The sequence below is a fragment of the Cavia porcellus genome, unplaced genomic scaffold, assembly GCF_034190915.1.
Source record: "Cavia porcellus strain 051 isolate PalLab524CR breed Dunkin Hartley unplaced genomic scaffold, mCavPor4.1 scaffold_11, whole genome shotgun sequence".
NCBI lineage: Eukaryota > Metazoa > Chordata > Mammalia > Rodentia > Caviidae > Cavia > Cavia porcellus.
In genome coordinates, this window is record NW_026947494.1 from 69,777,902 (window position 1) to 69,794,027 (window position 16,126).

Genomic DNA, 16,126 nt, shown 5'->3' on the forward strand with positions numbered 1-16,126 from the left:
AGGTGGAAAAATTACATCAGTTAAAGTGGAGTAGCAGACATGAGGCAGAGTCAGTGAGCTTAAATCTTTAGTATAGACAGCTTTGATACACTAAAATAAAAAGGGCATAGGTCATTGTTAATAGTATATCAGGATTTAAAAGTCACAGTAGTGTTATCACTGTTTAGTTTGAATTTATTTTGTTTTGGTCTGTCCACTCATATCAGATGTGAGGGCACAGACATCTAACCCCAAAATAGCAGGTTATACCATAGTAACTATCCTTAACTTCCTATTAACTTAAACTGAAAACTTATATTACTTACATTGTCTTACTATGACCGATCTTATTTGAATCTGATTTGTTATACTGTGGTTTTGCCTTGGCTGATTTTATTTGAATTTGGTATGCTTCATAGTATTAAGTCTAAGAGTAGAAGCAACTACTCTGAAGATGACAAGATGTAAAGATATCCATACCAGTTTTGATTATTAACAGCTCTCAAGTCCTACAATGTTTTCAAAGTTGTGTTTTTATAAAAATAGCTATGTAATACTATGCTTAACTATGTTAAGCCTAATGATGTGGACAAGTCTATTGAAAATAATAAGAGAAAGCATAGTAACTATGGTAGATCATCTAATATGTGTCTTATGTGTCTTTTTCATTGCATGACTTTCTAGGAATTTGTTTTGCTGTCTTGTTAAGATTTGTTTTTCCCTATAATACAGAAAGGATAGATATACATGTAGAAATTTTTACACATGGGAAGAATTTTTTAAACTATTTATGGGAACAGATTATATAATGCAAAATGTAATGAACAGATACTCTGAAGAAGAAGAGACACTAAGAAACCCAATGCTAATTCTGTAGCATTATGATATAAAATCTAGCAATACTATTATTCATTGTTCAGAGTGATATTAGTCTAGTCTCTTAAGTTCAATTTCAGCATACATAAAGATAAGGACAGCTACTACGAAGAGAATGAGAGACACTATGGTAGTCATTATTGTCTTCACTAATATCAGATCTTGAAGATCTAAAAAGCCTTCATCATCCTGTAATGATTTGATTAGTTCTATATTATGCAGTATGTATTCAACGTGTGTGAATATGGGGACAACTATTTGGAAGAAAACTAGAGACAATAAATAGACAGTGAAGATCTCCAGTGGATTTGCTTTGACATCTGTATTTCTTTAAATTGTTTCTTTGTGAACTGCTTTGTTCTGTTTTGATATCTTTAATCTTACCCTCTTTAAGATAAAAAAGAACTGTGTAGGATTGATAACCATATTACTAAGTTTTTGTTGGATCATTGAGCAGAACTATTGGCAGTGTCACTATTTGAACTCCACTTTATATACTTTAATTTTGTAACCTGAACAACTATTTCTAAGATGACAATATGTAACTTATCAACTGGTGATTTCTTACTGTTTATTTTTCTGTATTTCTGTATTATTTCTACACTTTTTTCTCTATGTTTTGTTTCTTTCTCTTTAAATAAAAAAACAAAAAAACAAAAACAAAAACAAAAAACAAAATAGCTGTCCATACCTTCATGTCCTCTGCCTTCAATTTTTAGACAATTCCTCCCTTTTCCCTTTCTCAGGGTATTTTGTATATTTGGGTCCCACTAACTCCTTTAGTTTTTAGATTAGGGAGGCAACCCATTATCTATCTGAGTGGTGCTGAACATTTTTATCCCTGAGCTTGATCTTGAACTGTATTCCTTTACCTACTAAAGCCTCAAGATTTTCCTTCCTTCTAGCTGAGTAGTTCTCCACTGCGCAAAAGTGTCATGTCTTGCCAATCTACCTGCAACTGCTGGACAAGTTGTCCCTATTTCTCTCCGGTTCCCTGTCTCGTAGAACATCATTTTCTCATCTTTGACTTTCAGTTTATTAACCCTCTTTCAGGTTGAGTATATTTCCCATTCAGAGCATCTCGATGGATCCTGCCTCCTAATCTATTTTGCTTGTGTTTCTTTTGCTAGTGCATCAAGGCTATCTATATTAGAGATTATAGCCCACCTTCTTTGCCTCATCTTTGCTATTCTATATTTCTGCTATTATTTGTCCACTTTTCTCCTTCATTCCACTGTTTGCCCTGTTCAATGAGGCCTCTCTGCCACTGTTGCTGGAATCCTGGTATTTTTTTCTCTCTCTCCCTAGAATGTCTTTCAGTATTTTTTGTAGGGTTGAATTGGTAGTCATGAACTCCCAAAGTTCCTCTTTGTCATGGAAACATCTTGTTTCTCCATTAATTTTGAGAGTGCTTTTTTCAGGGTACATCTGTCTTGGTTGGAGGTTATTTTCTTTCAAGGCTTGGAATACTGCACTCCAAGCTCTTCTTGATTAGATAGTTTGTGTTGAGAAGTCTGTCTTGGTTTTGATGGATTTTCCTTTATAGATGATCTGTTTCTTTTCTCTGACCACTTTTAATATTCTGATCTTGTGGTGAATTTCTGGGATCTTAGATTATTATATGTCTGGATGTAGATCTGTTTTGGTTGTAGTTGGTTGGAGTTCTGTATGCCTCATTTATCTGGATATCATTTCTTTTTCCTATGCTTGGGAAGTTTTCCTTAATTATTTCTGTGAATAGTCTTTGTAATTCATTTGTGGTTACTCCTGCTTCTTCACTCACATTTTTTATTTTTAAGTTATAGATCCTCTTGTCATCTTCTAGCCTTTGTATTGTTACTTCCTGGTTCCTTGTTATTTTTAAGAGGTCTTTTCTTTCTTGATCACACATTGCAAATCTACTTTCAATTTTGAAAGTCTAACTTTAGTTTCTGTCAAGGCATTTTGCCAGCTTTCAATGGAGTTTTTAATTTCTTGGTAATCTCTTTAGATCTGTTTCATGTATTCTAGATTTTGTTTATATTCTCTACCAAAAGTTTCTCTTCCTTTTCTGGGTTCCTCCATTCTTCCTTCTGTGTCTTCCTGAGAGGGGCTTAGCATTTCTTTTATTAATCTTTCTATATCTTGCCTCACTTGAATTAGAATTTCAGTTTTTAGTTTGTCTATGAGGTCATGAAGGTATTTCTTTATGTCCGCTGATGCTGTAGTCAATATTGTGTGACTGCTGCCCTCAATCTCTTCTGTATTTACCTCTCCTGGGCTTATTTTCCCTAGGTCAGTGGCTGGAGGTTTTTTCTTATTTCTTTCTTTTGTCATGTTTCTGGTTTCTTTTAGACAGTTGTATGGTGGAGGTCTCAGGCCCTCTTTGTATTGTTTAGGGCTTTTCTGAAGCATGCTGGCTGGGGGTTTTGCTGCCCTCTCCAGTCTGCTGTTGTCAGAGGTGCATGCAGGGAATGTGGGCTGGCCCCTCTCCTCTGAGCCAGTCAACCATTGAGTGCCTTCAGCAGCTTAGTGTGTGCTGTGCAGATGTCACAGGATCAGGACAGTTTCATCCCTGGCTATTGGGTCCTGACCAGGGGTGTGACCCAGCCCAAGCAGATCCCACCAGTCCTCTGTGGGCCAGGGGCAGCTGACTGATGCCACTTCGGTTTTGGGTTCTGGTCTGTCCTGTCGAACCCCAATATGTCATCCAGCTGGTCACTGACACTGTGCGACCCAATTCCTAGCACTCACCACACATTAATGCAGCTCTCCATGTTGGTTACACTCTCTGTTGCACTGCATCCTCCCGCCAAGGGTCCTGGACTCACCAACTCCCGATTTTGGAGGACGGAGTATCAGTGCAACCAAAATTCATCTGACTCCATGGCATGGCCAGCACAGTTGCAGGACCAGTCCCAGTGAGCATGTCTGGTTCCAGCCTTTCATCCACATTTTTTCTTCCTTTCTTTTTTTTTTCTTTTTCTTTTACCTCAGTTTCTTCCTGGGTCATGCGAATCCTTCTCCTTTCGTCTGGTCTTCTCTATGGTGTTAAATTCTAGTGTCTGAGTTGTTTTTCTCAAAGAGGCTCTCTACCTAGCTACCTACCAAGCCACCATTTTCAGATCCTCCTCTCATGGTATTTTTTAAAATCATGAATTGATGTTGGATTTTGTCAAAGGCTTTTTCTGCATCTGCTAAAAAGATCATGTGATTTTTTTTGCTTCTCTATGTGTTGGATATTACATTTATGCATTTTCATATATTGAACCATTCTGACATCTCTAGGATAGAGATTTCTTGGTCATGATGTTTGATTTTTTAAATTATTTGTCATATTAGTTTGCCAGTATGTTACTGAGAATCTTTCCACCTATGTTCATTGAAGAGGTTGGTCTGTAGTTTTCTTCTTAGTTGAGTCATTGTCTCATTTTGGAATCAGAGCGATGGTAGTTTTCAGGAATTAATTTGGGAATATGCCTTCTATTTCAATTTCATTAAAGAGTTTAAAGTGTATTTGTGTTGTTCCCTGAAGTTTTTGAGGGGTGAACCGATTGAGTTCTGACCTTTTGTTAGTTTGTAAGTTATTTTTTAATATTGCTTCAATTTTATGGCTTATTATTGGATTTTCATGGTTATTATATCTTACTGGTTCATTTTGGTAAATCATATATATCTAGGAATCTAATCCATGTCTTCTGGGTTTTCAAAATAGTTAGTAATAATCTTCTGGATTTTGTTTATGTCTGTTGTGACTTTACCTTTTTCATTTTTTTAAAATGACAGGTAATGATGAGATCCTTTTACATTTCTAATTGCATTTCTATTGGTCTTTCCTTTTCTTTCTTTCTTTTTTGCTAAGATTGTTAATGGGTTGTTTATTTTTTCAAAGAAGTATTTCTTTGGTTCATCAATTCTTTACATTGTATAAGATAATATAATGTATTTTGCATTTATGTAAGTATGCTTTATAGGCTAGTATGTGGTCTATTTTGGAAAAAGTTCCATGTGTTGCTGAGAAAAATGCACATTTTTTCCAATGGAATAGTCTGTAACTATCAATTTCTTTTGTTCAAAGATTTAAAGTCTGATAGCTCTAGATTTTTTTTGTGTGTAGCTGATCAATTTGTAGCAGTTGGATATTGGGTCCACTACTATAATTGTATTTATGTTTATATGGTCTTTTATGTTCAGTAATATTTGTTTTATGGTGTTGGCTATGCTGGGGTTTGCTCGCTTAACTAGTATGTGATGAACTTTGCCTCTTCAGTTTTGGCTTCCAGTCCATTTCATCCAAAATTAGGATAGCTACTCCTGCTTTTCCATTGCGTGAAATATTGTTTTCTAGTCTTTGATTTTTTAACCTGTAAATTTCTTTTTGGAGTATATATGTTTCTTGTCTATAGCTATCATTGAGTCTTACTTCTTGATCTATTCTCTCAGTGTGTCTTTTGACAGGAGAATGGAAGTCACTGATACTGAGAGTTATTAATGAAAGGTTTTGTCTTATTCCTTCCATTGCATTGTCTTCTTTTCTGATTCCCTGTCTGTTCCTTCTCCTTAACTGATCATTGTACCTCCTGTATTTATTCTGTTGAACCCCTTTACATTGTTAGCTTCATTGTTTCTTTTTTGGATGTCCCCAAATTTTTATTGAGTTCTGGTTTGGTGGTCATGAATTTCTTCAGAGGCTTTTAATTATGGCAATATCTTATTTCTCCATAAATTCTGATAGGTAATTTTGCAAGTTATGTCAGTCTGTGTTGAAAGTTGTTTTCTTTTAGGTCTTGAATGCTTTTACCACAAGCTGTCATGGTCTTTGAGGTCTGGGTTTGGAAGTCTGGTGTAATTCTAATGGATTTCCTTTAGAAATGATTCATTACTTTTCTCTAACAGCTGTTAAGATTCCATTTTTATGTTTGTCTTCTGTGATTTTTGACTATGATATGTCAGGAAAGTTCTTGTCAGCTTGTGGCTATTTGGAATTCTAAATGGACCATTTATCTACTGGTTAAATTCTTTCCCTATATTTGTAATGTTTTCTGCTGTTATTTCTGTACATAGGTTTTAAAATGCCATTTGGGTTTTTTTTTTCTCCTCATCGAGAGATTCAAACCATTTGTGTTGTTTTCTGATTTTTCACTGATTCTAATTAATCTTACTCTTCTTTGTAGCACACAGGAGCTGTTGGATCCATCTTCATGCTCTCCTGTTGTTTAAAGGTGTCTCTCATTAATCGGCCTCTGACCGCCCTGCCCTCCAGTCCCCCACTGTCCTTACACTGAGTGCTTTGCTGCCTATACTTTTAGTACAATTTTTAATATAGTGATTTCTGTTTGATATCTTCTCATGGACTCTAATCCTTTCTTATATAGAGAATTCATGTTTTGTTCCATTTTGTTTAGTGCTGCTACCTTTTTACTGTGCTTTCTGTAGACTCATGGATTATTGTATTTATCAGGCCCATTTGTCTTCTTTGAACACAGCAAGCAGCAAACTGATATACTTTTAAAAAAATCTTCTATATTTTTAAAAGAATTTGGTCATATGGCTTTTTATTTCCTTTTTCTTGAGGCCCTATTGATCAACTTTTGGAGTTTTGGAGTGGGTGGAGGCCTCTCTCTCTCTCTCTCTCTCTGTCTCTCTCTAAACATGTGCATGCCCTGAGACTTGCCAGTTGATTGTAGTGGAAAACTTGGTATAGAGACCTCTTTAGTTAGTACCTGCTTTTCGCTGATACACTCTGATTATGCTTAACTATAGCCTGTGTGTCTACCCCAGAACCTCCACCTCTGCTTATTTGAGTGAGGAGACTTCAGTGTATTTATTTCAGCACCCAGTTCTCGGGGTGTGGTATTGTTAATCATGCTAAGGCATTTCAGATATTGGCACAGAGAGAAAGCCAATTGACAGCAATAACTATGTCACCTCAGCTAAAGTAATAAAATCAGAAATAAAATAGCATAGAAAGTAAATTGGATATTGAAATCCCTAAGAACCAATATCATACTGCCCTTAAAATTAGAAAAGACATCTATAATTATAGTATAAACACTAAGATAATCCAAATACTGACCTACAGTAAATATCTAATAAATGGAATATTTTTATGTCTGCTACCAATGCAATAGTATTTAACAGTAATAGCATAGAGTTAACTAGTTATCAACTCATCAAGTTTGGTGCTTATATTAAAAATAGCAAGGGTGAGGAACTTCAGATGATAAGAGTAGAATTTTAAATACTAAGCAATGGAAGATGAAAAGGAGGAGGGAAAAATGAGATAAGGAATACTACTGAAGACTGAAAAGATAGTAATATTACATGACAGTAACAGAAAAGAAAAAAAAAGAAAAATAAGAAAGGAAAAAATTTAAAAAGGAGAACACAAGAATGAAAACAAGAAAAGAGAGAGAGAGAGAAAAAAAAAACCCAAACCCTCAAAAGACCAATGAAGGAAAAAGGAGAAAAAGGAAAAAAAATGTCATAAAGTAAAGCATTCCTGTGTTTTGCACGCGTCATGTCTTCCCTGGATCTGCAGTCTCAGAATCCAGCAGTTGTGATTTTTGCAGCCTGGCTTCATGGCGTGTGTTAGTGGGGTGCCCTCCCTGCCCCGGAGGCCTCTGTGTCTGTTCACCCTGGACTAGGGCAGCTGCTCAAGCCAAGCACGCCCTGCCTCTTTTGCACAGATGGGAGCAGCAATCAGCCCTGTCCTCTTCTGGACGTAGGCCACAGGACAGGGCTCAAGCAGACTGCTGGGCTTGATGGCACCACATTCAGGTCCAGTTTTCTTCAAAGGTTGCGCTCACTGGGCCTGGTTTCTCATTACAACAGGGTGGAGCCTGTGATTCCCAGCCTGAGCTTGGACTTCTCAGGAGGGCTGTGTCTTGCCTGCACCTTATCCCTGGCTTCCTCCTGTAACTGTCTCTCTTTCTGTCATTGTAGAAGGGTCACACTGGAAACCCCCAAGTGCAGTTGTTCTGTGGCTCAACTTTAAACAATTGACCCCCTCTCAAAATGGCCCCTGAGAAGACAGTCTCTGGCAATGTGACAGATACCGCCCTGGGTTTCTTCCTCAACTCTACCCATCTGTGAATGAATCACTTTCACAGTAAAACCCTCTGCTGCTTCTGTAGTTTACAGGAGCTGTGGGACTTTCTTGTGGCTCTTACAGCTGGCCAGGCCCATTTTTCTCCCTTTCTATCTTTCCTCTCAGGTGTTGGCCTTGTCTCTGATCACGTCAGTCAGTCATTTGATCGGTGCCTCTGGTGGCCTGTGCTGAGAAGAAGCAGATGGTCACAGCCTGGGCATGGAAGCCTCAGCTTGGGGTTGGCAGGAGGTAAACATGGTGGGGATATACTAGCTTCTGCATCCTCCCAGCCACTCAGGGTGTGGCAGCTGTGTCATGTGCCTTACCAGCCACAGACTGAGCAGGGCACAGTGGCTCTCAGCATTTTCAGGCATGTTCACGAAGGTGTCACGGTCAGAGTGTTACCATTTTAAATGATGGAACAGCATTCTCTTGGGTTATGCGTCAGAGTCAGCTTGACCGCTTCTCAGTTGTTGGAAATTTGCATTGTTTTCAATCTAACTCATTATTCATAGAGCTAAAATGTTGATGTTTATGCAGCTAACTTTCTTTTTAAGAAGTTTTTTCTTAGGATAAATATCTTTAAGACAGAATAAATGTAAAAGGATATAAATGATTCTTTACTCAGATGTGTAATGAAATCAGGAAGAGTTGTGTAAAGATGAACTCCCAACAGTGGTAATCTAACTTTCCGTCTCCTTTAGTAATGGGTATTGATGTCAGCATTTTCTATGTTGTCTTGCTGACTTTTAAATAGATGTATAATATAATTGTTTTCATTTATTTATTGTAAACTATTGTGACCTTTAAATAGAATATTGCTTTTTTCCGTGTTTCTTTCTTTTCCTGCCATGTTTGCTGCAAGTATTTCTCCAATCTGTTATTTATATTTAAACTCTAATTTTGACCCAACATTCATAGATACTTAAGTACTTCACATGGTCAGTGTTTTTGTCTGTTTGTAATGTGTTCTACTTGACTCTCAGAATAGCTTCACATGTTGTGGGTGACTTGCTTTTACTCTGAGAATTGTTGATCTTTTGTACACACAGTCGTACATTAATAAGAAACTGGATCGTTTCAGAAGCATCTGCAAAAGGTCCTGAAGGAGATATTGAAGCTAGATAAGAGACTATGTGGATCGCTGTGTAACAATATGGATGTTGTCTTAGTTACTTTTCTTATTGATAAGACAGAATACCTAATGCCCAAAGTTAAAGGAGTAGAGGCTTAATTAATTTACAGCTTGAGGACTGGGACTTAAGCTCATAAGTGCCTGCTTGGCAAATGTGAGGTCATGAGTTCAATCCCCGGTACCAAAAAAAAAAAAAAAAAAAAGAAAGCATTTCTGACATTATTTTACAGTTTCAGTCCACAATCATCTGGCTTGTAGGCAGAGTGGCTTGGCAGAGGAGAACAGTTCATGGCAGGCAACATGTAGCAAAGCAACAAGGGACCTTGACAACATTTATCTGCCCCTTTTATTTTATCCATTCTACTTTGGGAGGGTCACATTCACATTCTTAATCCTAGTGCTCTTGAGCCTAGTTTTGCACCATGACTTACACAGTCTGGATCCAGTTACTTCTGAGAAAGCCCCACCTATGACCATATGAGCTTTGGGGACACATGTAGACACAAACCATTACCTTCTCTCCCTGGCTCCTAAAGACGCATGCATATCCCTTTATGAAAAAAAAAAATTAGTGCATCTCCAAGCATTACCAAAGTCCTAACAATTTCAGTGTTACTGAAAAGTCCAAATCTAAATCTTCTCTGAGATTTAAGGCAAATTCTTCGCTATGAGCCCTTGTATAAATGAAAAGAAAGTTAAACCTTCCAACCTACAGTGGCTACAAACTAGGATACAAAGACAGACATACAGTCAAAGCAATTCTAAAACATAACAGAGAAAGCATTAAATTTCACAACCCCACTTCCAGCACCCCTGAAAACTATAGTAAGATGTGACTTCCAAAGGGCTTGGGTGGCTTTACCCCTATGGCACTGCGGGTGGTGGTGGCTCCGAGGCTTCTCTATGGGGTCAGCTTGTTTCTCTTCTTGCAATTTTCCTTCGAACATCAGTTCCTTGCGTCTCCAAATTTTTGGGTTCTCCAACACACCTTTGGCTTCACACTCACAGTTTCACACACTGCTTTCTCAAAAGTATATTTTCTCACCTCTTAGGCCTTCTTCTGAAATCTTGATGGAAACCTTCCGAACCCACAACTCTAGCATTCTGCATGCACCTAAAATCGGCACCATGTGTGTGGTATGAATGTCTGCTACCAGCTGGAGCAGCAGCTAGACTTTCTTCTCTCTTGGCTATAGGGTTCCAGTGCCTATGAACAAATGCTGAGGAACAACTTTGCTAGGTCCCTGCCATTCTGGAACATGATACTCTGGGGCTTTCTTATCAAAGCAAAGGTTTTCACTTGCAATTTTGAGGCTGTAAAGGGTGGAGTCCTGCTACTTCTTGTGATGTTTGCATGCCGTCTTTTCTATTCTCCAGGTCTTTCTTAGCGATTAAGATCTCATCTGTTCTATCTTTGCAGTCCACAGTTTTACGGGAGCTGCCTTTCTGGCAAAATTCAAAACATTTCAGATCATCCTACTGGGAGCTTTGCTCTTGATTCTCAACATAAATATGACTAAAAATCCCTTACAGCATCCATGCCACTGCCTCAGTATTAAACTGCTTTGAAATTTCTTCTGAAAGATTAATTAGTCTGCCATCCTTAATCTTAGTCTCAGGCAAAGTCTCTGGATATGAGAGAAATACAGACAAACTTTCTGCTAAGATATAACACACATTGTCTAGAATCTGATAGCCAATGTAGCCCTCCTTCTTGGCTGACGCCTCCAGAGCCTGTCCTTTACCTGGATCATTGCTGTTAGCATTCTGGTCTTCTGGGCTCTGGTCAGAATCTCCCATCAAGTATAGCCTAAGATGTTTCATCTCTACTTTTCAGACAGTATCTCTAAATTTTTCCAAGCTCTTCCCACGAAGCTAATTCCAAAGGCTTCTCAATCACATGGTTGCAATAGTGACAGCAATGATTCCACTTTTGTGGTTCCAAATTTCTTCTTAGTTGTTTTTTACATTGCTCAGACAAAATACTCAACATCCCAAGTTAAAGGGGTAAAGATTTATTTAGCTCACAGTTTGTACAAGTTTCATTCCATAGGTCGTCGACATAAGGGAAGAGCTACCACCACCAGCAATGCTGTAGAGGTAGAGCCACCTAACACCTTGGAGGTCACAAGTTGCCATAGTTTTCTGGGATACTGGATGTGGAACTTTGAAATTTAATGTTTGCCCTGTTAGATTTTGGAATTGCTTTGGTAGCATTTCTTTTTATCCCAGTTTGTAACTTTTGGAATGAAAATGTTTAGCTTGTGCCATTGTAGGTTGGAAGTTAACTTTTTTTTCATTTATATAGGGTCTCATAGCTAAGAGTTTGCCTTAAATCTAACAGAAGAGGGGAAGAGCCAGACCCAGCGCTCTCTCTGTGAGTCAGTGCCATTTGCAGACTGTGGAGGGAGAGAACCAGGCCATGTAGGGAAGAGGAAACCATGTGATTTTCACTGTTTTGGTGGGTTGGGTTTTTGTTTTCTTCTGTTTTGTTTAGGTTAACTCTGATGGCATGAGCAGCTATCTGAAAGATAGCAAGACATTACAGAAGCCATTATGTATTTACTACTGGCTGGTTTTGATGTCCTTCACTGCATTCATTGTTTTGTTTTTATTGTTTCTATTCTATTCTGCTCTGTTTGATTTTTAATATGGCTTAAGGTGGTTTTTTTTTGCAGCTATTTTATAAACAACAAAGGCTCTGTGGTAGCTACTGCTGATTTCATAAGGTTTGGAAGTCCTGTATCACTTAATTTGGTTGATTTCATTCTATTTTATCCTCTTTAAAGTTAAAAAAAATCTAAGAAGACTTTGGATTTGGATTTTAAGAGTTTCCGAAGTCCTAACAGTTTCAACAAGTCTTAGAGATGGACTAAATTCGTTTTTTCATAAAAGGATGCCCTTGAGTCTTTGGGGGCCAGGACAGACTGCTACGTCTTGTGCCCTCCAAGCTTCATGTAGTCATACGGGGTCTTCTTCAGAGGCGCCTGAATCTGGAGTATGTGATGCTGGGATTAAGACTGTGTGGTTATGAACTCAGTGCAGTCATTGGTTTGGCACCAGCCTACTCCAGGTAGCCTGGATACAGTAAAGGGACAGAAGGAAGCTTGCTTTCTTCCCTTAGTACTTTCGCTACCTTGTGGGCTCCATGAACTGTTCTCCTCGGCAAGACTCTTATTCTCTGCGCCAGGTTGCCTTGGAGCCAGCCAACTACAATGGGTATTTTGTCTCATCAACAAGAAAAGTGACTAAGATATGTTATGCTGTAGGAGTTCGCAATTTAAACCCAGCATTATTGAATTTATTTACAACAGTTCAAAGACCTTGATCCTTTCCCATATCACAGTTCTGGCCCAAGATAGTAATGCCTCTAGTTTATAGGATTCAAGCTGCTTTACAGGTGGAACATTTGAAGTGAATTGGCACACTAAATATTGTTATCTGTTTAAATTTAAAAGATGTCAGATGTCTTGTGGCAATGTTGGGATGTTTTCAAGGGAAGTTGATTGAATCAGTGTTCACAGGACTCTTAAAATGGCATTTACCTTCTGTAGACTTTACACTATCTCAGCTCAGGCTTTTAGATTTGAAGTTATAAACACTGAAAATATGTCGTGATTCCAGCTCTGCAGGATAGACTCCTCTTAACCGAAGTGTTAAGAGCCTGGTATAGAAATTGAAGTATGAGTATTATTTTTCAGTGAGAACCCTGAATGCCCTTTTGACTGAGATATTTAAGCTATTATAATGAACATATTGCTTTAGTGGCTTTCCTAGGGAGTAAAAATTATAATTGAGGAGTTCCCTGATGAATAAAGAATCAGAGAAAAGGAAAGTTATCAGATTTAGACAATCACATAGGTATACAAGGTCATATGAATCCATGTCCACTGACTGTGGACTGGGGTCTGTGGTCTGTGCCACTTTTTCCCTTATCAGGGAGCATTTCATTTTTCTGGATCTTCAAGATTATTTTCTCCATGTATGAGGTTGGCTGTGCTTTCAATAGTTTTTTCCTGAGAAGGTGCAGGAGAGTTGACCAAGTTCTGCTTTCCTCATTAGAGTCACAGACAAAGTCAGCTTTCTTGTAGAGACTCTTGGGTCTCCTTGACGATATTTTAGTGTTTTTGAGCATATTTCTACAGTCTCTTGGAATAACCAGATGACTATCCTCTTACAACATGCACAGACTCACTTTTTTAGTTTTATTTTATTTTAAAGAGAATAAAACCAAAAAAAATGAAGTCAATCAAAACAAAACAGTGAAAGTGGTATAGGACTTCAAAACAGGATAATAGGAAATCAACATAGATAGATAACAAGAAGATTCTTCTTGTTATCTTCAAAATTGCTGCACATACTATCATACATAATAAAATCAAACAATAAGTAACAGAATAAAATCAATGAAAACAGAACATTGAAGGAAGCAGAACAATAAAATGGAATAAAACAAAGCAATAAAAACAATATTGGGTTTCAAATACAAAACAGAAGGAAATCGCCTATAGTTGTTGTATTGCTTACTGATATCCTCTAAATAGATGCTCAGACTACTGGCTTTAGGGCTGCAAAATCAATCAAACAATACAAGAATTAAGTTGTTTTTGTACCTCAGTTGCTATCAGCTCAGCCCGTGATCCTCTGAATTAGCTGGTTACGGGGGTAAAACTGGGGTATGTTCTTGTCGCACTGGCTGGTTTATAGGAAGGACAAATTGGCTTCTTGTTTCACAGTCCTGCATGGCTACTTTTTCGCTCACAGGCAGGGCACACTGGCTTCTTATCTTGCATCTCAGGCCCACATGGCCATTGCTGGGTCATGGAAAGGGCAGACTGGCTGCTTGTTTCTCTTCCTGGCTCTGCATGGCTGCTGCTGGCTCACAGGAAGGTATATTGATTTCTTTTCTCTCCTCCTGGGTCTGCATGGCTCCTCTTGGGTCCTGGGAGGGGTGGACTGGCTGCTTGTTTCTCTTTCTGGCTCTTCATGGCCACTGCTGGCCACTTTTTTAGGTTTTTGAAGACAAGCTTTTCCCCATTGTCTAGAGTAGGGAACATTCCTCAGGGTAACCCCTTTTGACTCTGCATATTTTGACTATTGGGGAGACATGCAAGAGTTTTCATATTTTTTCCCAACTCTTAATACATCTGGCCCCTGGTATCTCCTTGTTGCTGACTCCTGGGAATTTTCTGCCAAGACACTTGACCTTCACCTTTTTTCCTTGGCAGATGTCAAGCTATCTAATTTGGGGTAGCTTTTTCTTGTTCGAAAGTTCCAAGTCCGCCCTCCTGAGTGGAGGTAAAAGAACTTGACCCATCTGCAATGCTGTTTGACCTTCCCTGTGCTGTATTTTAACTTGTCTTGGACTTTCCTGAGACTGCCCTCTATGTGTCTCTTTCTTGGGCCACCCTGGTTGCTCCTCTTGCCCGGTCCTGGCTCACCAACTCCAAACAAATTCTGCCAGATGCTGCGTGATTGATGACACTTGAGGGCACACTCGCAGTTTGGTCACATCCTAGAAAAAGCTACAAAAATAAAATGTGCTCTAAAATATGATGTAGTTCTTTGGGGGATTACATTTTTTTAAAATAAAGTATTTACTTACATAGTCAATTTCATAATATTTCACAATAGTTTTGCAATGACTTGGACTAATAAAACAAGCAAACAAGTAAAAGATTATAATAGAGAAATAAAGTAGTATCTCACTGTAGTGATATAAACACTTTGGTGTGCATAAACACTGTCCCCAAAGAGTAATGTGTTTGTTATCAGACCTTAGTACATAATTAGGAACTTATGAACCTTTTCAAATGTTACAGCTGGAAAATATTTTTTATTTCAAATAAATTAAATGACAGTGATATATATAAAGTATACTGAGACTAGTGAAGTAATAGTTTTAATAATATAGATTATTGATTGTATCCATATACACATTTATGTGGAGATAGAGAAACTGGACAATTAGGACTTGAGAAGACATGCAAAATTCTTTCTTTTAACTGAACGAGTTAAGTGGTTCTGGTCTGCATTTTGGGCAGTAACATCACTTAGGTAGTATTGAACTAAGTCATTTATTAGTTTGTTTAAATGGGATTCTATCTGAATTCTTGAAAAGGAAATAATGAACCTGAAAAATTTATTGGAAAAGAGTAATTATGTTGAACATACAGCATAATGAAGCTGACAGCTGTTTTTTCAAAATTTCCTGTTTGGGGAATACAAATGTACCCTCTATTTCTTTAGTTTAAGTGTATAGAGTACATTCAGTTCTATGACTTCATTATATCCTAAAATCTCATGAAATAATTCATTATTCATTCTTTCACAGAATTATAATTAGCACATCTGAGGCTCCAATGTCAGGATTTTTCCTCTCTGTGGTGCCCACTTCTGGAGAAATGCTCTGCTTATGTCTGAGACTGTGTAACATTTGTATGCACCTGCTGTGCATTTGTGATTTTCGCTCAGTATCCACCTTTTCTCTCTGCTCTGGATCTCCAGGAACTGTGCTTCCCAGGTTCCTGTACTTTTGACTTCTGTCTCTCCTGGGCGAGGATAGGTATTATCAGGAGTCTACCAGGTGGGGGAAATATAAGTCCAAGGCCTTTTTCCTCCTTTACATCGGCCTTAAATGGTATATCCAAACCCAACACAGCCAATTCTGAGTGGTGTTAGTGCTTGCTAGTGGCCTTGACCCCTAGGACTTGTAAAACTACCTTCTTCTTTTGATTTTCCAACAGTGAATCTCTATATGGTTTCTGTTTTAACAACTTAGCTCTTTCATCCTCTATGAAATCAAATCCCTGCCTTAAATTCTATTTGAAACTCAAGGTGGCTCAGTTTTATAACTGCGCTGTACTACTACAACATTTTATATTAAACTTTCATAACATTTCTGGGAGAAGGTAATTTCATTATCTCCTTTTGTGGACAAGGAAGCTGAGGCTCACAGGACATAAATGGTGTATCTATGGTCATACACTCCAAAGTAGGGCTGCTGGGACTCTAGCTGAGTAACCTTGTGTGATAGCCATATCCATATAACACGTGTCTTAGTCACT